We start from the raw sequence: 26,036 nt of genomic DNA, 5'->3' as shown, positions 1-26,036 counted from the left end.
CTGATAAGGATCAGGACAAGCAGACCAACCCTATTCTCTCTCACTTCAACTCCCTGCTCTTAGCGCTGTCTCCCCCCACAGGTTGGAAATCTACTGAGTCTCCTATTCTGACTTGGCATGCTAGGGGAGTGGGGGATTCTCACCTGAGTTTAGAGACACAGGAAAACATTATCACAAGGATAACTTGACTCTGTGCCTGGGTGGGAGACACTGAAGCTGGTGCTGCTCCCATAGGAAGTTTGGTGGGAGACTGTTTTGGTTTATATTTTTAGTATTTTTTTTTGGCTGTTCAGTATCCAACCCCCAGCCTATGTGGGGCAAGTCCTCCGTTGTGTGTCCTTTGGGTGGGATATTGTGCCCTGCCTCCCTGTCCTCTGAAGGCCAAGCTTTAAGCATGTGGTTTGGTCTGGCCAATTAGAATTCCCTGCCTGGGAACTTGAAATAGAGCTAATGTCACTATGCTAAGGAGTGGATAATGCTATGGATTGAATTGGATCCCCCCAAAAGACATGTTTGAGTCCTAATTCCAGTTCCTGTGAACTTAGTTTTAAGTAAAATCTTTGAAGATGTTGTTAGTTATGATGAAGTCAAACCAGAGTAGGGTGGGCCCTCATCCAATGTAAGTGGTGTCCTTTTAAGGAGAGGAAATGTGGACACGGAGAGAGACGGCCTTCTGATGGAGGCCGAGATTGTGTCTGGCCACAAGCAGAGGAATAGCACATACTGCAGGCCACCACCGGAGCTCTCCAGACCCCAGAGGAAGCAGGGTCTGCCGACACCTGGATTTCGAGCTGCTAGTCTTCAGAAATGTGAGAGAATAGATTTCTGTCGTTTCAGCTACCTAGTCTGTGGGACTTGATTAAGTACCCCTGGAAACTACAAGAGGAAACATCATGGCAACAAAGAGCGTGTCCATGTGGAAGCCTCTCAGACAGTTCATTTCTGTTAAAAGCCACTTCTTATCCTTTCTATTTCTTGGACCTTGTTCTAGCTTGCTGATGCTGCTGGATTGCAAAACACCAGAAACGGATTGGCTTTTATAAAAGGGGGTTTATTTGGTTACACAGTTACAGTCTTAAGGCCTTAAAGTGTCCAACGTAACATATCAACAATCAGGTACCTTCACTGGAGGATGGCCAATGGTGTCCAGAAAACCTCTGTTAGCTGGGAAGGCACGTGGCTGGTGTCTGCTCCAGAGTTCTGGCTTCAAAACGGCTTTCTCCCAGGATGTTCCTCTCTAGGCTGCAGTTCCTCAAAAATGTCACTCTTAGTTGCTCTTGGGGTGTTTGTCCTCTCTTAGCTTCTCCGGAGCAATAGTCTGCTTTCAACAGCCTTCTTCAAACTGTCTCTCATTTGCAGCTTCTCTCTCAGCTCCTATGCATTCTTTGAACTGTCTCTCTTGGCTGTAGCAAGCTCACTCCTTCTGTCTGAGCTTATATAGTGCTCTAGTAAACTAATCAAGGCCCAAGATGAATGCGCGGGGCCACACCTCCATGGAAATTATCTAATCAGAGTTATCACCTACCGTTGGATGGGTCATATCTCCATGGAAACACTCAACCAAAGAATTACAATCTAATCAACACCAATACATCAGCCCACACAAGACTGCATCAAAGATAACGGCATTTTGGGGGACATGATACATTCAAACTGGCACAGACCTCCTGAACCGTCTGGGATCCCCATCCTCCCAGTTGGTTCCTTCAGGCCCCCTCTGCTCTGGGAGCCTTCTGCATCTTTCCATGAATTCCCCTCCCACTTTTTTTCCTTACGGCGGCCACTTTTTCTGTTGTTTGAATGAAGAGCCAGTATCTTCTCTATGTTGGGGGGCAATGGTGTGTTTCCCAGGTCACCAGGGAAGAAAGACAATCAAGAAGAAAACCTCATTCCATGACTCCTGGGGTTTTGGCTCCCGGGTATTTAGGTTTTGGTTTGGCTAAAGTCCTGGGTTTTGAGGTATAATATGCTTTTACAAATGAAATTTGGCCTTTTAAACTTAATTTTATCCAAACAGAAAAATTATATCAGAATGAAAAGTGTTTGTTTTTGACATTCTCAAGTGACAAAAGGAAACTTTGAATGTGTAAAAATCACTCCATATCTATTTTGAATAAAAAATAAAAGTGCATGTGTCAAGGCCTCGGCAAACCCAAACCTCCGTAATTTGCCTGAATTTCATTATTCCGGCATTGCCTTAAGTTCCTTTTTACCCTCAGATAACAGGCTTAAGAAATAACTCTTCCTGCTTTTTTATTAATTTCACTCATGATGGGAAAAATGTTATTTGATAGGTTATTTTTCTACTGAATATCCAGCTCTCCCCTCACAGTTTGAAAGAGGCTGTCACAATTCCCAAAATGTTAATGCTAAACCAGCCATAAAGAGAAGCACATGCCCGGGGCTAGAACAAGCAAGCTAAACTAATGAGAACCAAGTATAAGGATAAAAAGGCAATATATATATATATATATATATATATATATATATATATATATATATATAATAGATATAGGTAGAATATCTACTTTTTATTTCTATCCTTTTTCAATGAGTTTTAATGGAAATCTAAGTTGGAAGAGAGCTGGTACAATTTCTGCATTAAGCAAATAAAATGTTTTAAATGTTTAAAAACTCCTGCTGGAATGCTCGTTCCTTAAGTCATAGGGAGCAACTGCTCTCTCCTGTAAGTCAATTGGACTGGAAATCTAGAAGGTGAGCCCTGACCAGGCTCTTGGAGACATCTTTAATCAATGGCTTTATACCTCTGGGCTTGTTTTCTCGCCTATGAAATGAAGGGTTGGGGTCTTCAATGAACTTTCAAGCTCTAAAATTTATGAGTCTACAATTTATGAAAATACACTAGACATGAACATGCCTACAGCTCGTAGTTGTTCACCCTCCTTGATTGGTTCTTTTCTGGATGAAGCAGGGGTCATGTGCATTAATGAGCCTTTTTCCCCACATCCCTCCACTCATTCGAAATGCAGTGCCTCCCTGGTGCATATCAGAAGGTCCTAGGCTATGGGTGGTGATTTTTGGGCAGTGGATGCTATCATTAAGGTAGGAGCTGGCGAACCCAGAATCCACACCTCCCTGATCATTGAAGTATTTCTGCCACTAAGGCATTCACTCACCTCTTAAAATGTTAGTATTCCATATGTCTGCATGGAAAATCAGAAACATTAAAACTGAAACAAAGCATATCATTCAAGATACAAATAAGGAACAGATGGCTCACTCAAATTAGGGAGTTTCAAAGAAGGTTTGTTTACAAAGGGACTATTTATAAAAATGTGGGGAATAACAACGGATACTGCAGTAAGCTGGAGGTTAATAGCAGTGGAGTAGCTACCATGACTTAACCTGAAGAGATGAGGGGAGGCAGTGATGTCTGGAAACCTTAAGAGTCATATAGAAGAGACTTTTCTTTAGAGGAGTAGTAATGTTTGGTTGAGAGACACTAGTAGTCCAAGGTGATCTTTCAGAAAGGGAGCCAAGGGAAATGAATAACTTGAATGTACTTTCCTCCCTCCCTTTTATCTTCTGCCAAGGCTCTTCTCTGACTAAAGCCAAAGGACACAGGGTTCCATGGATGTAATCCATACACATTCCCCTCCCGAGGCAGAAAGGAGGGTGGAAAAGGATGGAGAGTAGATCTGGAGAGCAAAGAGAAGATATCCAGCACACAACACAAATAAACAAGCACAACCCCAGGGCAAAATGGTTTCCAACTTTTTCCTTAGGTAGCGATAACCTTCAATCCCTAGTTACATAATAACAGCAGCATATTTGTTTCGTCTTTTGTTATATGGAATCTGGAAACAATCCCTGAGAACCTAAAAAAGGGATTATCCTCTGAGCATTAAATGATGACATCAGCATCTAATGGGTGAGAGTGGAGGTCAGTGGAAAGAGTCTGAATGGGCTAGAATAGTGACAAGATGTGTTTTGTTTATCCATGGAAGGAAGGTGCTGACTGAAGATTGGTAAGGACTCCAGCAGACATAGAACAGGGGGCATCTTGGAGGAAAGATTTTGGTTGTGCTTATTTAAGCACTGTGCAGGAGACAGAAGGCTCAGACACAAGGATGAAACCAACTTGATCCTGTGTTTGGCAACCAGTTGCAGAGCAGCAAACACGAGAGGCCACCTCTTGACTCCATGAAACATTGGGACCGTAGATTTAACCAATGCCTGTTGCCTTGAGTACATGTTCTTGGAGCAGCCTTCTGATTCTGAAGTGGGTGGACTTGTAGTGTGAGTGTGCTGGTTAGGCCTCTTTTGTCTGAGATGCCAGTGATATTTCACATGATAACTGAACAAATTGGCATGTCTACTTTTGTTCTTCAGCCCATGAGCTTGGCAGAGCTCAATCTACCCCTGTGTGATGAGGCCATGCTCCACAGGAATCTTGACCATCAAGATTTCCAGGTCTGCAAAGCTGAAGATCAGACTGTGGACTTGACAGATTCATTCCTGAGGCTCTTTGAGAGCTAATCCACCATTTTCCTGGGGATGTTATGCACAGTGCCCTGTTACCTTTGGGAATTTCCATCTACTTCCTCCCTAATTGCACTTGTATATATGTTTTCTCATTCAATCTTCTCAACAACCTTCTGAGAATGGTTATTTCATTCTCATTTTCCAATGACTACAAACCAAAGGTCAGAGAGAGGTAAACAGACCAAGGGCTCATAACTCATGGGTTGCAGAGGAAGGTCTGGAAATCAGGCCTTCTGACTAAAAATATAAGGTCATTAGTAACAATAGCTTAAATGCATTAAGAAATGAGAATGTATTAGGCATCTTTCTAAGCCTTTTATAAACATTAACTCATTTATTTCTGAAACAACTCTAGGAATGGAAAAATAATAATTTTTTCCATTTAGCATGTGAAGAAAATGCAGCTAGAAAAGTTAAGTAGATTACCCAAGTTCACACAGCTAATGGTGGAGTGGGAATTCAACCCCGGGTGGCCTGAGTCCAGAGGCCAAGCACTTCTTAATCACTTCTGTGCCCTGTTTGCTCTGGGGTCCAGACTGAGAAGAGGGGACACAAAGCACCAGTGGTTAGGAGCATGGAGATTTCTGTAGGAAATGGAGTAGTGAGAACACATCAAGTTCAGGCCAAAGCAACTGTTAGGGGCTTAAGTTTAGATTAACTGCAGATGTAAACTAATCTTTAACTTTTTAGCTTTCAGAAATAATAGTGCTTACCTAGTCTTTCACATTATCTGAGAACTTAACTCCAGCCCTTGTTACACATTTGCTTGAATGCTACAGGAGGTTCAAAAGGTTATGTTTCTAAAAACAAAACCTTGGTGATATGCTTTGTTTGGTTTTGGGGATCCCAAATGTCTATTTCTAGTATTTATGGAACCAGGAAGTGCTAACATAACAGGAATGTGATGGTCAGAGTAATTCGATACAAAAGAAATCAGGAAGTGCTAAGAACTGTTGAAAAAAAAGATGGTCATTGCAACATGTCTACTTGGCTTTTTTTCCTCCTAATCAGGAGATTCCAATTAAACTGTTGGTTTGGGAAATGTTTCTATCAATGATGAAACTAGCATTGCATTTTAATTTTAATGTGGGTCGTGGCTGTATAAGACGGTAGAGCCTCTAGCTTAGGTTGAAGCCACAACTGTACTTTTCTGCCTCTTCTTTCCAGTATAACTCCAAAAAAGAGCATATTTTTTTCTCATTTCAGTATTGTGAAATTATTTTTATATGAATGCTCCTGTAAGACACTGGATGGGTGAATATGCGTCAGGGTCACAATGCCATCCTGTATTGTGCTGAGCAAGAAGGTAGCTACAAGCCGTATGTGACCATTTAAATTGAAATTAATTAAAATTGAATAAAACAAAAAATTCAGTTCATCAATGATACTGGTCATGTTTCAAGGGCTCAACAGCCACTGTGGCCATCGTTGACCAGTGAGTGCTGCATTGGACAGTGAAGGTGTCAGGCATTTATCTCAACCATTGCAGAAAGTTCTTTGGGACAGCTCTGCATACAGGGCTTCTTCTCAACTGGGAGAAGCAGCAAAGCTTTAAAAGGGGGTGGAGCAAGGCCTTCCCTGGCAGAGGCCCCTTTACCTTCTCAACTCTCAACTAGAGCAGATTGGCATCTGCTAGCCATGGTAGACTCAGAATCTTTTACTTTGGAAGCAAGACTATTTATGTTCTGTGTATTCTCTGTTTTTCTATCCTCTTTTATTCTCTGTTAATATTAGTCATGCCTGATAGGAGCCTAGGAAAGGGGGTTTGGGACACTGTAGTATCTGAGCATTTAATGAGATAGTTGAAGTAGTAGTAATAGTCAGCATTGAGAAAGAGAGGAAGAGAGGGAGAGAGAGAGTGAGAAAGCAAGAGAGAGAGAGAGAGAACCCAATGGGCAAGATGAAACTTGGGGGAACCCAGACAGAATGAAGGCCCCACCGTCTGGCTGCCCTCCCCCTCACCTGGAAGCTCCAGCTGGCTCTGGAATCCATTTCATTATAGGAATCAGGACTCTTTTTGTAAGAAGCCACTTTGCCAGCCTCTCTTAAGCTATTTGATTCTATGAAGCTGAATGGGCTCAGAATAATTCCTACAGAGCAGCACTTCTCAATTTTGACCATGCCTTAAAACCATCTGGGAATCTTTTAATGATCTGATGCTCAGACTGCACCCCAGACTAATTGAACACAAATCTCTGTGGGTGGATCCTGGGCATCAATATTCTTTTAAGTGTTTCAGGTTATTCTAATGTTCAGTTGAGGTAGAGAAATAGTGCTTGTTATAGAGAATCCCTTTTATTCACAGAACAGAATCACCTAAACACACTGTTTCCACAACCTTCCCTTCTTTCCTTCTGTTTGAAGAAATATGGAGGCCGTCAATTTATATTAAGATGATCTATCTTGATAACAGTACAATAAAGTAGAAAGGACTCTGAATCAGGAACCAGGACACGAGTTTACACCAAGCTCTTCAACAAAGAGCTCCATCTTAGGTACTGTAAGCCACTTCATTTCTCTATGCTGTCATTTCCTCACCTATAACTGGAAGGTTATAGACTTGAAGGGCCCTAACTTCCCTCATGTTGTAGGCCATGTGGTGAAGATTGTATGAAGTGCCTCGTTCCATGAGTGACCCTTTGATGGAATGACCCTTTCAAAGGACCCATCAAAGGAACAACCCTTTGATGATACAGCTGTGTTCCATCAGCTCATCAGCTATACACTAACCAAGTACTGGGGATAAGGAAATCTTTTCTCCTTTGATGCTTCGTAGTGCCCGGTGTCATACTTCCTTGTGCATAGGAGGCCTTACTGCCGTTGGCTGAATGAAAGTGCACTTCAGATTATTCTTCCCAAGGATATTGATGAGCCAATCATACAGACAGAATGGACAGTCTTGTAGGAGTCAGAACAGTTAGACACAGTGCGTCTCTGGCTCAGCCGGCCTCTCTGTCATGTCTGCCCCGAGTGACTAGCTGAGTCTGAGTAGTGGTGTGTTGTAAAGGATGAAGCACCAGAAGAGCTCAGGATGCTGCGTTTCAGTCGATCTTGGCCTTGCTGTATATCGGGACTCCCGATATGCTGCCTGTCCTGGTGAGACGGCTCGAGACCCAGTGTGGCTGTGCCTACCAGATAATGACTTTAAACCCACAGCTACTTCAGGATGGAAAGAGCAGGGAAAGATCCAGGAGACTGGGAAACTCTCCTTTATCTGTGGCTGATTGTATGACCTTGGGCACAGAAATCCCTTTGTACATCAGTTTTTATCTTTAAAATAAGCTTCTTGGGCCATGTAATTCTCAGATCCTTTTCAAATCTAAGACCGTATGAAAGAACGTTTTCTTCGGAAAGCTATCCTCGTTTATTACTCAGTGCCCTGTTCTTTTCAAGGTACTTTCACAATAGATTTTGTGATTATGTCCTGTTCTTCCCCCCTAACTTCCTATGTAGAGAAGTTAAACTTAGAAGTCCAGGGTTTTCCAGGGTCATTTATTTTTCCACTTAGAAAAAGAAACCAAATTGTTCCATTCCTGCTTTGGTCAAATCCTTTACCCTTCAAAAAATCTTTAAAATAATAGCTGATGATCCTGAGATTACTTGTTTGTAGCTGCAAGTTGTCAGGCCTTGGAATGGATTTTAACTGGTTCCCTTATTTTGGTCATTCATTCTCCTTTCTTGTATTACACGTCTTCCCACACTTTTACATATATACTGAAATTGAATATACCAATGTTTTTGATGTCATCTATCAGCAATTACCCCTGTTCCCTAATATTGAGTTTCTTAAACTAAAGTCCCTTGACCAGAGGCATCAGCTTTACCTGGGAACTTACTAGAAATGCAAATTATTGGGCCCCTGTCCAAGACCTCTGGATCAGCTGTCTGTGTTTTAACAAGCTTGAGGTGATTCTGATGTGTGCTACATTTGAGAGCTGCTACTTTAACAAAAGACCATCTTTTCTCCTACTCTTGTAATTCCTAATCTATTTTCTTATTCCTTTACACACTATGTTAAAAGACTATGAGAATGTTTTTCTGTAAATCTTTTGAAAATGAAATTATATTTTCTTCATTGACTTCTCTCATTCTGACCCTAGAAGACCTATTCATTCTTGTTTGAATGGCTTAGTGTTATCTTTCTCTGGCTCTCACAGAATAAGTTTATCACCCAGCATGAATTAAACTAACTGCAACCAAATCAGAGGCTGATGAGTATTTGTATAAAACTCTAGAGTTTTGTTATATCCTCACGTGGTTCCTGGCCTGGCCACATCAGCATGGGCATAGCTGGGAGCTTTCTGGTGCTGCAAAATTCTGGTTCCTCCTCCGCTCCCCTGAATTGAATCTGCATTGTAATAAGACCTCCAGTAATCAATCTGCAAGTTTGAGGTGCACTTCTCTAGAAGACTATTTCAGACCTACAATGGAATGATTGTTTCTGAAGTTGGATAAAGTTACTTGAAAATTTTAGCCAAGCAGTCAGATTTTACCTCAAAGATAATATACCATCATATTTGTAAGGTGAGCTTTATGATGATGACGAAGATGAAATAGTATACTTCATCTAAAATAAAAATAAATGGATTACACATGGTAGTCAATTAAAAAGGTTTTCATTCTTCTGTATATAATTGTATTAACCAAAGTGTGGGATCATAAGGAAGAGTATCTAGAAAAGATAATTAGAGAGCATTTGCCAGGTTTATAATATAGGCACTCAGCCAAGGAAAGGGCATAAGTAATATTACTATAAAAGAGATTACAAAATAGTTCTAGAGGCAAATATGGTTCTATGGAAGTACAATGTAGTAATAACATGAGTCATAATAGTGTATTTATTGAGTAGATATTAAATTTCAGGCCTTCTGCTATGCACTTAACTAGCATTATTTCATGTAATGCCCACAGCAACCCTTTCAGGTAGATATTATTATTGCTATTTTATAGAAGAGAAACCTGTGGCTTGGGATGGTTAACTAATTAAATATGGACTTTCATTTGAGATAGACAAGTCTGCTCTTACTGTTTTAATGACTATCTTCCATACTGGTGGCAATAACAGACAAAAATCTCAATTCTCAATGGCTTAACAAAAAGAAGCTTACTTCTTACTCACGTTAAGTCCAGAAGGGCATTCCTGATGAATGGGTGGCTCTCCCCCCAGTTTCTAAGCTTCTTGGATGCTACAACAGATACCACATTGTGGGTTGGTTTAACAACGGGAATTTATTGTCTCACAGTTTTGGAGGCTGGAAGGCTTGTTTCCTCCCAGGGCCAGTAGGTTTCTGGTGGCTGAAAATCCTTGAGGTTCCTTGGCTTTCCTGTCACATGGCAATGCCCTCTCCTTTCTCTTCCAGTTCTCTTGACTTCTGACCTCCAGCTCCTCCCCATGGCTTTCTCTTTAATAAGGCCCTAGTAATAGGACTAAGACCCATCCTGATTCAGTTGGCCACACCTTAATAAAAAAAAATCTTCAAAAGGTCCTGTTTTAATAGGTTCACACCCACAAGAATGGGATTAGAATTAAGAAGATGTTTATTTCCGTGGTACATAATTTAAGCTCCCACATGGAGCATTCCTCAGGGATCCAGACCCCTTCATACTTGTAGCCCTGCCATGTCCCATGTTGGCTTCCAGAATCAGCCTGTGGAAGAAGAAAGAGCATGGGGGATTGGTGAGGGGATCTTTTTAATGGGTCAAATCTAGAAATGGCATCCATTACTTCTATTCACTTTCCATTGACTTGAACAATTGGCTGATAAATACCATTGATCCCAGAAAGGAGACGAAGTGGGTTTGGTGAATAGGTCTTTGTCAAACTACCTGCCTGACTTTAAGGAAGCAAGTTATTCTTGCTAACTTCAGTTAGCCTTGTCTGTAAAAAGGGAATAATTATGCCTATATCATCAGGATGTTGTTGGAATTGAATTGCTTAACTATTATTATTACCGTGATCGGAGGCTGATAAATTCTTGATTTTCTTAAGTGACAATTCCTTGGTTCAGGGCAGTCAGACTAGTCAAGGTTCATCTGATCTTATTGGGATGGGGATACAACAGAGATATTGGAATTAAGTGAAAATATCACCTAGAAGTTCATAGGAACAAGGATACAAAATATTGGCACAGTTTGGCATAGCCACTGGATTTCAGGCACATGTATTCCAATGACTTCCAAGAAAATACAATTACCTCCTGGTTACGGAACATAAATGTGAGTAGGGTTCGTTAAGGAGGGAAGGATTTAAGAAGAATGCAAATTCTGACAATACAATCACACAGTGTCCAAAGTGCATGTGATAAAGGGCACATATGAAATATGAGAGCCAGGATATACTGAAGAAAATTGCCAAGACCATCATGCGTCAGGAAAAGCAAATGAACAACTTTCCATTCCTTCAGAGAAAAGGTAGGAAGGAACAGGCCCAGTGATTGGAGCAGATGGTGTAACATTAACAGCTGCCAGAGAGGGAACCACCCAGCCTCCACTCACTTATGTATTCTCCTTCAAGAAGAACTGGAAAAGAGAGAAAACTAGCTTGGTAAGCAGAGCATCTAACCCATAAAATGGATCAGACCCGCAGCCTTAGGTGACTTACAACTCAGTGTTTATGAGATCTTATACATTCAGAGTCAGGAGTCTAGAAATGGGCAAAGACCCTGATTTTCAAAAAGCAAAGAAAGGAAGTTAATGGCAACTCCAGTTTGGTAAGCTTAACATGGATCCACAGTAATCTCAAAAACAGATGATTTAAATAATGATCTGTGGGCATTTAGAAAAGAAATGAGATTCCCTGGGAGCAGCATGGTTTCATCCATATCAATCCTTGCTCATTTCCCCTTGGGGAGTGAAACTTGCCAGCAAAAATTTGAAGGAAGTATAGCACAGTGCCTGGTGCAGAATGGGTGCTCAATTAATATTTGTTGAGTGAACATAAGAATAAGTTCCTTGGAAAGAAAATATAAAAAGCAATGATTTAGGTAATAAAATTAGGTGAAGTTACACTGTTTGCACAATGGATTCAAGTCTAAATGGCGGAAGGCCTTAACTAGTGTATCTGTCTTGGCCTGAGGATGGACCTGGACTTGGCCCTGGCACGGACATGGGATGAAGACATGGAGATAATAATATGGCAAATCTGGGAAGGATGTGCCTGATTTAAGGAGGTAGACACGGCATGGTGATCTGAAGAGGATGAACCCAGCTGGAAGAGCATAACAAGGTCCAGAAATTACATCACAAGGAACATTAGTAAACTGGAAAGTGTGCAGATGGGCAATCATGAGGATAAGTTTGGAATAGGTTTATATATGAAATATATAAGGGACTAGGATTGTTTAGCCTGGAAAAGATGAGATTAGAGGCAGGGAAGTGGACATACTGGTACTTTCCATGTGTTCTAAAGACTGCCAGGTGGAAAAGGCTGTAGAGTACAGGGTTAAGCCCGATGAGCTGGGATAGGGATTCCAACTGTATTTCAATATACAGAGAGCTTGTTCACAGAAAGAAAGAGGAGCCTCCCTAAGGCAGTGCTTTCCCTGTGGTCTGGATGGCTACCTGTCAGCAATATTGAATAGATGATTCCAGCTGTGGGTGAGAAGTGGAACTAAGTAACCAAACTCTAAAATCTCTCAGACCCAAAGCCAAGATAATCCTAAAGTCCTCTCTGTCGTTCTTTGTTCTCCTCTCTGTTGAAAAGCCAAGATGCTAAAGGGTGTGGTTCCTTGCACCGGAAAGCTGCAGCTGCCGACTCCCAGCTCAGCTCGCCTGGAGGAGCGCATACGTGTCACTTCCATAATGCATGCCGCCTCCAGGGAAAGACACCTCTGACAGCTGGCCAAGGAAGAGCCCTGATGTCAACTGTCAAAGTGCCCAACGAGCCACACTTCTGAGCAGGGAAAATGAGATTTCATTGCAGCAATAAGACAGTAGACAATATGTTCGAAACTCAACTCACCTTAAATAAGTTCCGTAAATGTATATGATAGAGAGAGTTCTCCTGGGCAAGCCAATATAATTGTCATTAGGTGATAGTTACAATTAATGGCATATTATTAGGATGGTGGTAAATATCATAATCATTGTGCTTCTTCTGAACACCCTCGGGGCTGCCTTACTTTTCTATTCATTTCTCCTTAACCAAAATAAACAGCCTTCCCAACTCCTCACTATCTCAGGTCTCTGATTCTAGGTATCAAAATCAGAAAATTTGAGAATTGAGGAACGCAGAATGAGTGTTTCTAAAATAAAGTGTCAACATGGATTTCATATATTTTTCAAACAGAACCCAAACATTGAGCCTGAAACTGATGCAAATGAGATAGAGATGTGAGATTCATATTTATGCTGTGTATAGGTGTCTATCTCAGAATGCCATTAAAATGCAGCAGTGAGGCATTTCAGTGTTGCACTGCACTCTACATGTGGTTAAAAGCAGTTTGGCTCCCTTTCCCTTGCACATTTTTTTTTTCTACTTTTAACTCCAATATTTGCCTGCAAACCATTTGCTTTACCACCAGATCCTGGAGTGTATGGTTGAGCTTTCGTTGTTCTATCCCCTACATGGGCTGGTACAGTACCTAGCTCATAGGCACTCAACAATTATTTGTTGAATAAACGACATTGTATTCAAATAGCCACACTATAAACGAGATCCAAAAGTTTCAGGGAACCACAAGGTTTAAAGGATGGTTTAAGTCACTGGATTTTTTAATCCCCTTACAACATCTCTGCCAAGTCCTTCTTATTTTGAGATGTTCACTATTGGTCTCAGCAGCTAGTTCCAGTTTTAGATATCTTTGATTATGTAAAGTTCTTCTTTGTACTGATACACCATAGCTACCTGGAGTTTCCAATCAGTAGTGTTCATTGTCCTATCCTTGGGGTAATACACAGTGATTCTCATCCTTTGTCACTTTACATACCTCCATAAAATTGAAGACAGTTATCAGGAAATCCATGTGTTTTCTAGCTTCCAAGTGAATTCCCCCAGGTTCTCCAACTCTTCCCCATAAGACATGTTTTCAAATGCCTTCAATATCCTATCCCTCAGGCTCCAGTTTGTCTCTAAGAGACATGGCCAGAATGAAAAAGGATACTTTCTGTAGACTCAGAACTCCAGAGAGAAGAGAAAGGCCATCTCCTGCCTCAACCAGTTCCTCATCCTGGCCACTCTATTTCTGTTAATGCAGCCTCATACCACATTATCTTTCAAGCAATCTCCTTGGCTCCCAGGAACCTTAATTTCAACATACAGACCCTTCATCTTTTGCTGGTACCAAGTTATATCTTCTTCATACCATATTGTTCTACTTGCTTCTTTAACACTGAGGGAAGATTTTACATTTATCCTTGTTATATTTCATTTGGTTTATCATATTAAGCTGCCAAGAACATATTGAGCTGGTTCCATAATCCTATATTTTTTCTATCCTTCTGAACCCTGTATGAGCTGCATGGCACACAAAACCACAAATTCTATGTCTTCATCTAAGTCACCAAGTCTATCATTAAATAGGACAAGTCCCTTCCAAATTATTTGACAGAAATGGGTTAAGCCATCCTTATTTTTGTTATGTATTCACTTTCTTCCTCCATTATTTTCTATGTGCCACTGATCTATAAACTTAGTGACCTAAAATAACTGCCATTTTCTTATAGTCATTGATTATGGGTCAGGAATTCAGACAGGGCTCAGCAGGGATTAGCTTGTCCCTGCTCCTCCATGTCTGGGCCTCAGCTGGGAAGACTTCAATAGCTGAGGATGACCCAGAAATCCGGGGGCAGAAATCATCTGGAGGTTTTCCTCACTCACACTGCCTGGGGTCTGAGCTGAAATCACTCAAAAGCTGGGCATGGCTGGGCATGCCTGGGTACCCTACACATGGCATCTTGAGTGGCTTGGGCTTCTCACAGCGTGGTGGGCTGGTTCCAAAGAGAAGCATCCAGAGAGCAAATGTTCCAAGAGACCAGGGATAGAAGCTGCACGGGTCTTCTAGCCAAGCCTCAGAAGTCACAAATCAGCCATTTCCTCTATTGACTAAAGCAGACGCAACTTGCCCAAATTCAAGGGAGGGGACATATATCCCATCTCTCAATGGAAGTTGTGCAAAAGAAATCCAAGTCACTTTTCAAAAGGCCCAAATCTGACTGTCAAGTGAATGATAACTTTCCAAATCTACTGAGTCTTATGAGAGTGCAATTTTTAAAAAAAAAATAATTTTTGGAGGAAAAGCAAGGATGAGCACGCATAAGAGTTACATATTTGTAAAGCTTAACACCTAGAGAGTTTTAAAAATTTTTCTTTGTGTCATTTTGGAGAGAGATGCATTTAAGGATCAATAGATTATTTCAGAAAGCACTGTGTTTGGCAGATGGGTAGAATGTACTGCCATGTGGTATTCAGCCCTAATGAACCATACATGTAATTTCCATTTTTCAATAATGCCTTCTCCATAAGTGGCTTGATTCTCAACTCTGAGCCTCACCACTTATCTCCTCCTCATGCCCAGTGCTATGAAGCCAGAAGTGCCAGCTCATGGGACCCTCCTGGACAGAGAGTGGCACTGCTTAGCCCAGGAGAGAACAGAGATCTTGTGGCATCAAAGCCCTCCTGGAACACTCCCAAGTTCTCTGGATTGACTCTCTGGGAAGTGAGACATCAAGAGCAACGGATGTCTTTTCCACTTCAGGGGTGGCTCTGATGAGTTAATTAGAAAAGGAGAATACAGAGAATAAGACAAAGGCAAGGATTTCCATATGATGCACTTAGGAAATGGTAGCATTAGTAAAGTAACTTGATAAAACACAGACATTTAAAATATCTTAAAACCAAATATTTATGCCAATCCTTGATTCAGATTTTCTATTATTTATCATCATATGAAATGACCATTCAGGACCCTTGATCTCAAGGGAGACTGGGAGCGACATCACCATGTTCAACCACAGCACCAGCATCAGTGGGACAGCTTTAGAGGACAAGCTCCAATGGGACATGGGATCCTTCCATTGGTTCGATGAACAAATGACATCATGTTATCCTGAACTCTTCTTTGTGGTCAAATGAGGGTGATAACAACGGTGCACTGACCAGTTTTGATTGGCCCAACCTCAGAAATTCGACTGGTGAATTGCCATGTTGTAAAAATCATTGACATTTTCTCTACTGTCATTTTCCTCTCAGAGTTTGTTATGTTTCAGTCCTCAGTGCAACCTACTAGGTTCAAGACAAACATTCCCCTCCGAACATATGTTTGAGGGGGAAGGCGTATGTTCCTTGGGAGTTCTGTGATGAAAACGCAGCTTAGAATTCCAAGTGCTCCCTTTTAAGAGATTCAAGCTTTAGCAGACCATTTTAATTAAAGTTCTCTGGACGGAAAGCAGAAAAACAAGATTGACTGGAATGAGTATAACCTGCATAGAGCAGTGAAAAAAACCCATGTGGGGATGTAGAGTTATATACTACACGTTTTCAGGAAACAGATCAATATGTAGTCTACAAACAAAGCATGAGCCGCTGAAAGATGAAGTTAAAAATATCACATCAAGTGGCTTGAGGCATAAGTTTATTTGAAAAATACATCTTTATTGCTTTACAAATTCACTTTACCGAGAGACTCTTTTTCCACGGAAGGACACGCTGATTATTATCCTGTGGTTTTCAATTAATAAGCTCACAGTTAACGGTTTTTAAGTACACTGAATCATGTAAATTTCCATATCACAGCAGCTAATTTATTTGTTTATTGTGGTATATCAGGCACTGCATGAATCTGGTTTTGAAATCAATTCCAAGTAAAGCAGATGATTTTTGCAGGGCAGATGAGATGTAACAATGACCCTCCAATCACTGCCCATGGCTCTGCACCAGAGTGGGTTTCATGCTGCCACCATAAAGTGAGAGGGTAAAGAGCCCATGTGAATATCCATACCAACACACCGGGAAAATTGAGACCTCTTTCTGTGTGGCTGCCTAAAAGCCATTGCTATCTTTTATTTATGATTACGTACTTTTTTCTTTGAGAGCTCTTAATGTATTCGCAAACACACAAACACAAGGATCATTAACTTACAAGCTGGGTTTATTTACCGTTTGCAGCTAGTTCAGATGGTAGGGTGCTATCCAACAGCATTTGGATTTTAAGATTACATATCAATGTGTCCGCTTTTCTTGCATCCTGTCTCAGGCCCAGGCATACACAAGCAGTTTTACTCTTTCTTTAGGAAGCTGATTCTCCATAGAATGTTTTAGGATTAAGGAGAGTTTCTTTGTAAAGACCAGATACTGAAAGAGTTGCCCATAAAATGTAATAGGAAGTGGCCTGGGGGGTAAGAGTAAAGAGTATGGAGATAAAAGAGTAAAGGGTTAGTGAGAAAGGAGACAGAAAGGAATATTAGCAAGTTTTGACAATTCTTCTTTTAAAACAATTTATAATGAAGATCTGTTCCTTTGAAATGAATAAATGTTTGAGCATTTCAATCAATAAAATACACAGATTTTGAAGAAAAAGTGACACAAAAGCACTCGGAGATAAAATTGAGTTAAATGTCCCCAGTTAATTTGAAAAATTCAATATACTCTTGAAATCGCTGGCAACCAAAAGAAACCTTACAGCCATGCAAACTGGAATTTTCTTTTCCTGCGTGTTAGTGCTAATGGCGTAATTGCATATCTAAATGTATATGCTAGTATTTATACTGGCCTTGGATGTGTTGATTTTGGACACTTTTCTTCTGTAACCTATTAAAGTTAACATTTTTTCTGAATGCAATATGAGCAACCACAAGCGTTTTAGTATTAAAAGCAGCTTGACTTCTTCATATTTGGTGTTCTATGAGCATAATGAGTGGAACCCATTTCTGTCCTTCCACACAGCTGTCACTCGAAGCTGCCCCCACTTTCCACATGTTTGCCCCATCTGCCTCCCTTCAAGTCTGCCTTTGTTCTGTGGTGAAAAACAAAAAATAAAAGGGCAAAGTGAAGATGGAAAACGTGAAAACTACCATATACTGAAAAATATTTGAATAATGCCCTTATAAGTGGTTTAATTTTGGATTCTTGAAAAAATAAAATGAAGAGGAAAATAAACTAAGCACTGGCAGGTCTTGTTTCAAGACAGGGACTTAGCTTTTCCAGGAAGCTGGACTCCCAAGCCTCATGGTTTGTGATGAAGTAGGGTTAAAGCATCTTGGAGAATCAGTCCTGCATCATGGCCATTCCACTTCTTGCAGGTTGTAGAGCTTTAAGACACAAAAGCTATCCATTGTGACTCGCGTGTCTCTGTCAATGGTTGTGGTTTCTGAACAGTGAATATGTATTCTGTAATAGGATTTCATATTTCTAAAATTAAAATACACCAGACCCCACTGTAAAATTAGTCAGAGTATTCTATAGTTACTTCTGTCCTACATTCCAGCAACTTGAATAGAGCAAAGATTTTGCAGGTAAAATTTCATCTACAAGGCATTTAAACTCATAATCTAGAATTGCCAACTCCATGTGTCTTGGGAGATCCAAAGAGCTGTTCTAAGCAAATATTTGTAATGTAGAATTTCAATTTCTTTTTATCATGTTATTTCATAGACCACTTAAAAATTCTGAATCGGGATCTTGTGTATGTAGATGTGGTGTGCTTTTCAATGCCATCCTTCCCTCATTAAGTGGCTAGATTAGTCTGATCCTTTCAGGGTGAGGATTGTTGGAGAAGAAATATTTCTCAAGAACTCAGTGTCTTGTCAATGTAATGGGGGTGCACATATGCAAACACAAGTTTGTTTTTGATTCAAAACAACTCTAGAATGAAGAAGTTTGTTTCTGGTACATACTAGATGACCATGAAATGAATGGGATAAACGGGTTTAAAGCTTCCTTTTGCATGGACGATAAAAAGACTCCCAGAATTTTGTGGGTGTTAGGATGCAGGATGAGGTGCCCTTTGGCATTGAGGAGAGGAAGATTGTGACAGACACCCTGAGAGAAAAAGAACCCAAAGTGAACTGATGGGTAGATGTTAGGAGTATTAGAAAAAGTGGAAATCAGACTGGCCTATTAGATAACATGGACAGCCAAGCTAAGTTCATGGTTAATTCTAGCCCAGATGACTTCCAATCTTTCTCCTTTCTGAAAGTCTCAGATTACTAAATAGTAAACAAAATGAGAATAAAATAATTCCTAATAAAAGTAATTATGTGGAAGTGCTGTGAGGGTTAAATTTGATGATGCAGGTAAAGTCCATGGCACAGAGCTAGGCATTCATAAATGTGAACCATTGCTGTTATTAGGTATCTGTTATTAACAGGATATAATTATTATGTTATTATTACTATATTATTTTCACAAGGAGAAAGAATATTAGGTTTAGAGGTCCTGGGTGCATTTCTGATTAAGTGACAGTCTTTAAAAATTATGGCCACGAGAAAGAAGACTTCCTAGTCCCCTTCTAGCTAGAAACACCTACACAGTCATTATTGTTTTCTATCCTGATAGGATTTTTGATCTTAGACAATCTCAAGTGGCTTGGAGAGAAGAATGGGCCAAACAGGGATTTGGACATAGTCTGAGAGTCTCAGGGATCCTGACTCATGATCTCTATGGCAAGATGCCTGGTCTATGAACATGTCCAGGTTATTTGGAATCTCCAGTGTGGGAAAGAAGTCATCATCCTTTCTCACAATCCATACTTTAAACACTATTTAGGAACACTTTCCTTCTCCCAGCTGCACCTGAAGTTATGATTCTTGGAATCCTAAACAGATCCATCAGCTGGCGACATCCTTCTCTTTCTAGGTTTTCTTTTCTTGGCCACAAAGAGGGTAGAGGGAAGCCTACCGGTGGACCTTATAGCAACACCCACTATCTAAACTGAGCAGGAAAGCACACCTCCTCCCTCAAAAGACAGCCTCCCTAAATATGACAGAGAACACTTCCCTAGTGCTGAAAAGAAAGGTACCACAGTAAATACGCTTGAAATAGCCATCAGCCAATGCTTGTTAAAATTCCACGGGATGCAACTGCGGAGGAATCCGGGGTGCTAAGAATGGGTTTGGCATTGGCGGTGGGCCACAGAAAGGGGAAGACTTGTAGGGGATACAAATAACTAATGGTCCTCATTCCTACCTTTCTTACATTTTCAATCCAGATGCTCTAGAAATTTGTAGTGCTCCCTGAAAACCCTAAAAATTGTGTTTTGATCTTAATTAATTCCACAATTTTAGGTGCTAAATGGATATCTACATTTGGTCTCACTTGAAGCACTTTAAAGTCCCCATGTTGAAATTTAAACTCACCTCTTTTGTCTCATTAGTCCCTTTCCTAAAATGGAATCGCCCATCTTTTCATCACCATGCCAGAAACCTCAAAACTCTTTGATTCTTTTTTCTCTCTCCCTCTCTAGGGTGCGGGAACTGCCATCAGGTGGGTTTTTCATCTGTAGGGTCTATATCTGCTATAAACATCTTTTTTTCTATTCCCACTTCCATTATCCTAGTTCTTTTTTATTCCAAAATGTTCTCCCCACTTTCCACTACTCTTTATTCTGTTAAGTAAAATAAAATGGTCATCTGCATTGGGTGTTTCTGGGAAGGACCTCTCTCTAAGACAGAGCTTTCTGGAAGACAAAAACAATTGACTTGCAGGTGCTTTCAGAGAAAATGGAACGATGAAAAGCACCCTAAAGAATTGCAGATAAGCAACACCTGGTGAAAAACCAGTTTGCCCCGTAGACAGAGCTTATCAGAGTGAACAAGCATGCCATGCTAATCAATGCATATCAGCTCCCTCCTTTGTAAGACCCCCCCCCCCATGATGGTTAGGTTTATGTGTCAACTTGTCAAGGTAGCAATGTCCAGGTGTCTGGTCAAGCAAGCACTGGCCTAACCATTACTGCAAGGACATTTGTGGCTGGTTAATAAACCAGAAGTCTGGTTTATTAAATTATCAGTCAATCAGTTGGACCTGTGACTGATTATATCAACGAAGGGCTCATCTTCCTCAATGAGAGAATTCAATCAGCTGAATTTAATCCAATCAGTTGAAGACTTTTAAGGGAGAAGGGAGAGGACCTTCACTTCTTCAGCTAGCCAGTGTCTCCTAAGGAGTCCATCAGACAACTTCATTGGAGGTACAAGTTTGCCACCTGCCCTATGGAATTGGGACTCATGCATCCTGCTCTACAGAATTTGAACTTGTGCATCCCCACAGTTCTGTGAGTTACTTTTATAAAATCTTATATTTACAGATATCTCTGCTTCTGTTTCCCTAGAGAACCCTAACTGATATACCCCCCACACCCACGTAAAATGGAAACTTAACATCAGAACACTTCCTCACTTGCTTTCCAGTTTGCCTTACATAATTCCCCTTTCCATGCCCTTGATAAAGTTCCTTACCACTTTCATCTTGGCACTGCCTGATTTTTGAATAATGTGTTGCCTAAATAAACTTAAAAAAAAATTTAAATGCCTCAATTTATCTTTGGCAGTGACAATCCTACCTACCTCCAACTGTTAATCTTTCTAAAGAATTGATTTAAATATGGCCAGAAAGGGAAAGTCATCCTGCCAAAATGAATCAATCAGTATTCTGGTATAAAAAACAAACTTGTGTCTTTGGCTATTTCAAATCAACTCACCAGTGCCTTGTCACCTTTGGATGAATGGATGAACCTGAATTGCTGAAACCTCCAAGTTCGAAATGTGTTGTGCCCCCACAGAGTGCAATAGCCCCTATGAGCTGTGACATCAGGGCCTGATATTCTAATGTTAGAGTAATAGGCATTCTTATGAAATAATAAGCTTTATTTTTAGAGCAGTTTTAGGTTTTTAGAAAAATTTCAAAAAAAAAAAAAAAATACAGAGTTCCTATATACTTCCCCACAAATACAGTTTCTCCTATTATGAACATCTCCTAATAGTGAGGTATATTTGGTACAGTAATAAGCATTTTGATCACATCCTTGAGGATATAATCATTTATCAAAGACTATGGTCTGGACAGCCAGATGTACTTAATTCCAAACTTTAGTGCTCCTGCTTTCAAACTTTTGACTTGGGCAAGTCATTTTGCCTTGCTGAGTTTGAGCAATTGGCTGTTGTTTGCTTGTTTGTTTTAATCCATAAAAGAAGAATAATCACACCTATTTAATAGGTTGTGAAGAACACACACTCACACACACACACACATATATTCAATTTGAGAGAGTACCTTGTACATAGTGAATATATAATGATTACTCAAATAATAATTATTCTTATAAGAATTATTGTTTCTATTGGGATTCCCTTGCTGTTTGTACCTTAATTCCCAAAATGGTAAGATCAGTTGGGCATCTTCCAAAATGCTATTCCCTTCATATCAATATTAAATGTGAATTTCCCTTTTGCTATGATCTAAAAACAAGTGGAACTGCAAAAATCTCATTCAAAGCAAAGGAGAAGGGGGCTATCAGTTGCTGACCTTGAAGCCAACCTTTGGCATTTTCTTTTTGCTGGAGCAAACAAGGGGAATTACGGAGCCAGGTTCTTGCTGGACATGTTTGGACCTGCCCCTATATCACCTCTTTCTTCCTACTAATAATCACACTTTTCCCCTCTAGAGAAATACTGAAGTCCAACTGCTTGAAAAATGCATTAGAAAAAGCTTCAGCTCTCTCTACTTTTTTCTCTTGAGCAAAGCTCCCCAGATGCAGATAACAACCTGGGTCAATACAAAAAACTGCAAAAGACTTTCCTTTCCCAAAAGTAACAATTAGCCTGAAACCATTTTGCATTCCAGCTAGTTCTCCTCAGGATGAGCAACACTAGGTGCATGCCTGAGACCGAAAGAAGGAGGAGAGTTATTGCAGGAGAAGATTCTAGGCTCCTAGTGAATGGAAAGTGTGAGCCAGAGGCCATGGGCCCTGATCTATCAGGACCGGAGAGGCCCCAGCACTGGGCGAAGGGCCTTCAATATGGTCCCCAACCCTTTCTGGGTAAGTTGGAAGTGTCCTTGGTTTGGCTTCATTTCATTCTACTGATGTCACTGCCTCCTTGTCTTCAGTCCAAACTCTCTTCCCATCCTGCCATACCACTGACTCACTAGAATTTAAGAGTGCGGGGGTGGAGAGAGGGCAACCGGGAAGCAAGAAGCCAGTGTTTCTTTTAAATTCCTCAGATGACCTTCCTGGGGGACCTTGGGCAAACGGCCCCATCCCGAAAGCTCCCTGGTCTGTTAATCTGCTGCAAAAGAGGGAGTAACAAGGGACCCACCTAGCAAGGAGGGATCTGTGCAGACCAAATGAGAGAACTCAGGTGAAAGTGGAGAGCACTGTGCAAATAGGAGGCATTTTTATGAGGCCCTTTCCCTTAAACTGTCAGTTTCCTTTTCTGTCAGATGGGACTAATAATACTAATGCACTTCAGGGGGTGTGCTTCAACTAATAAACACATGAGTCACCCCTTAATGAATAGAATAGGAAATGGACAGAGCAATCAGATCTAAGCAAGTGCAGCTGCTCATTTAGTAGCCGCTGTTTAGAAAACAGCTTGAATCTAGACACTGCAGACCTCTTTAATAACTATCTTCTTAATTGTCTGAGCAATTGAAAACCTTACACTGAAGAAAGGAGCCAGGGTCATCGAGTGTCTGAATGGGAAAGGGTGGCCAGGCAACTGGGTTTCTGAGTGCACATTTCCATTCAGCATCCAGGGTCTCATGGCCAAATCACAAATGCCCAGAACTCCAGAGGACTGGAGACAGGGGTGTGAGGGGGACCCTAACTTCAGCACTGGCAAACCAGCCACCGATAGGGAGGGAGGGCATGGGCCAGCGGCCTGAGAAGAATGTTGGTGGGCCTGAACTTGTAGAGTTTCTCCAACGGCTAGGAGAAAGTCTAACAAATGCCTCTCAGCAAGTGGCATTAGTATTTTAGTTAGTATTTTAAGTCCCGTCAGGAGGTCTCGGGATGAAGCCATTTGCCCAAGGTCCCCGGGAAGGTCAGCTGAGGAGCTCAAATGGGAACACTGGCCTCCTGTTTAGGGCAGGATCTTTTTCACCCAGAGGACATCTGTTTTTAAGTTTTTGAACTTCCTTTTAAGTTTCTGTTCTTAGTTCCTTTTAAAAGCTCTAAACTGGTAGGGTTGTTCTAGGAAAAGACTGGTTCAAGGACAAGCAAGGGGAAGCAAAGGATCCTTGGAGACCAGATGATATGATGTGGCAACTTCCCTGTAAGGAATAGTGGGGAGGAAGTGTACAGTAAACTGGTGTGAGGGCCAAAGTGAGATGTCTTTCAGGAGCAATTGAGTTGAGCTATTGACAACTACACCTTCTTTTAAATTCAGATCCTTTGCACACTCCCCTCTTTGCTGCTGCAGTGCCCTTACAGGCATTCCTAGGCGAGCCCTGCTCTGCTTCGCTTCCCCCAAGAAGCCCAGACCTATAGAGAATGTGGGATGAAGATGAGGATGTTCTCGGGCGCCAGTATTCTAGCAAGCCCCGGTGCTATCCTTGAGGCTCAGGCCACTCTGGAGCAAGTCTAAAACACCTGGCAATTTGCTAGACATCTATCTGACAAAGTACTAGCATTCCAAACATATAAAGAACTCCCAGAGCTCAATAATGAAAAGACAAGATCCAAATGGGCAAGATTCAGACAGACATTTCACAAATATACATGATACGGTCAATATCATGAATTATTGGGGAAAGGCAGATTAAATCAAAATGCCAGTACACACATACTAGAAAGGCTAAAATGAGAAAGATTGGCCACATCAAAGGTTGGGGAGGATTTGGAGCAAACAGAACTCTCATACATTGCTGGTGGGAGTATAAAATGATATGATTGGCATGCATAGCACACTGGGGCCTGGGATGGCAGTGGTGGCAGCTACTGGTAAGGGGTCACCCTGGGAGGAAGAGGGGCCTGGTGGGGAGGCAGCCCCACAGCTACCAGCTCCAATGATCATGCCCAGGGTGCTCTTTCAAGGCTCCCTCTGGCACAAGTCAAGACCCTGGCGAAGGCGGACCCTGACGTGATGCTTGTGGGGCAGGAGGCCACCTTCATTCTGGCCCGAACTGCACAACTGTTTGTGGAGACTATTGCAAAAGATGCCTACTGCTGTGCTCAACAAGGAAAAAGGAAGACGCTCCAGAGGAGAGATTTGGTCAATGCAATAGAAGCTGTGGATGAATTTGCTTTTATAGAAGGGAAAAATAAGCCCTACAAAGCTTTGATTCATCATCTGGTACATGCTTGGTGGGACATTGATATGTGAAGGCCAAACAGTTATGTGAGGATGGGAATGACACCAGCCCACAACTCTCATGGGATGACCTGTTAGTTCAGCCAACCTCTCTGCCTCTGTTGAAGCAACAGACAGCTACTCTGGAGGAATTTCTACTTGGTCCTTCCTGTTATCAGAATTCACAAGATGATGACAGAATGAATGCGAACAATCTTCATAATGTTAATCTTTTCAGCAACTGTGCGCATTTCGGTTCCAGTATATGCAAATTTTGAATCTCTCCTTGGGTCATCATTCAACTTCCCTATACACATCCCCATCACTTCCTCATTTTCTGTGCTCAGGGCATGGTTGAGACAAACCAGTAAAGTGTCAGATTGAAGATGAACCGCTTGCACTGTCTGCACCACCTGCACCACCTGCACTGCCATCTTGGTCCAACCCTGCCCCCATCCACCTCGGGCCCTATCCAGCCTGGCTAATCTTGGTGCTCAGCCCACCAGTGCAGGGTTCCTAAGGCAAGGGGCCCTAGGCTTCATTTTCAACTATAGTCCAGATAGATGAGGTTAGCAGATAATATAGTTCTAGATTGGAGACTTGTGCTGCACAACTCTTGAAGGGGATCAATAAAAATGAGTCTTGAGAAAGGGACATGGCTCTGGAGGGCATGGAAAGGGGAGAGAGCAAAGAAGAGCCCCCAAAGTAGCTTCTGGCTTTGTTGACTGTCTATATCATGTCCAGGATGTGACAAACTATTATGGCCAAAGGCACTGTGGGTAGATGACCACCCAGACAGGCTGTCATGGTGGTCCTGCTCTCCTCGTCTTAGTGCCATTCTTAGTACTGGGCTTCCAAGCTCTATCTTTTTCATGTTCCATCCTTGGATCCCCAAGTCAGTCTCCATCCTTTGTCCTGACTTTGTTTTTTTACCTGGAGCTTCTATTTCCGAAACTTAAAAGAATATATAATAAGTTACCAGGATACAGATTGAGGCTAAAGAATGGGGAGTGGTTGTTGCATATTATGAACAGAATGTTTAGGTTGAACTTAAGTGTTTGGAAATGGACAGAGGTGATGGTAACAAATTGTTGTAAGAATAACTAACAGTGCTGAACGGTGTGTGAATGTGGTAGAAAGAGGAAGCTTAGAGTCATGTATGTCACCAGAAGGAAAGTTGGAGGTTAAAATAAGGGAATTTATAAGAACAGTGAATCTTGTGGTGGACAATGTCCATGATTAACTGTACAAATATTAGAAATCTCTCTAATGAACTAGAACAAATGTATGACACTATAACTAGAAGT

General features: G+C 41.3%; 1 pseudogene; it reads left to right on the top strand.

Moving 5' to 3' along the window:
- The first annotated feature begins 24,358 nt into the window (after positions 1-24,358).
- Positions 24,359-24,762, top strand: LOC119535203 (annotated as a pseudogene).
- The last annotated feature ends 1,274 nt before the right edge of the window (positions 24,763-26,036 follow it).

The sequence above is a fragment of the Choloepus didactylus genome, chromosome 5 (assembly GCF_015220235.1).
Source record: "Choloepus didactylus isolate mChoDid1 chromosome 5, mChoDid1.pri, whole genome shotgun sequence".
In the NCBI taxonomy this organism is placed as follows: Eukaryota; Metazoa; Chordata; class Mammalia; order Pilosa; family Megalonychidae; genus Choloepus; species Choloepus didactylus.
The sequence above is the reverse complement of the archived record's forward strand: the minus strand, read 5'-3'. Positions and strand labels throughout refer to the sequence as shown.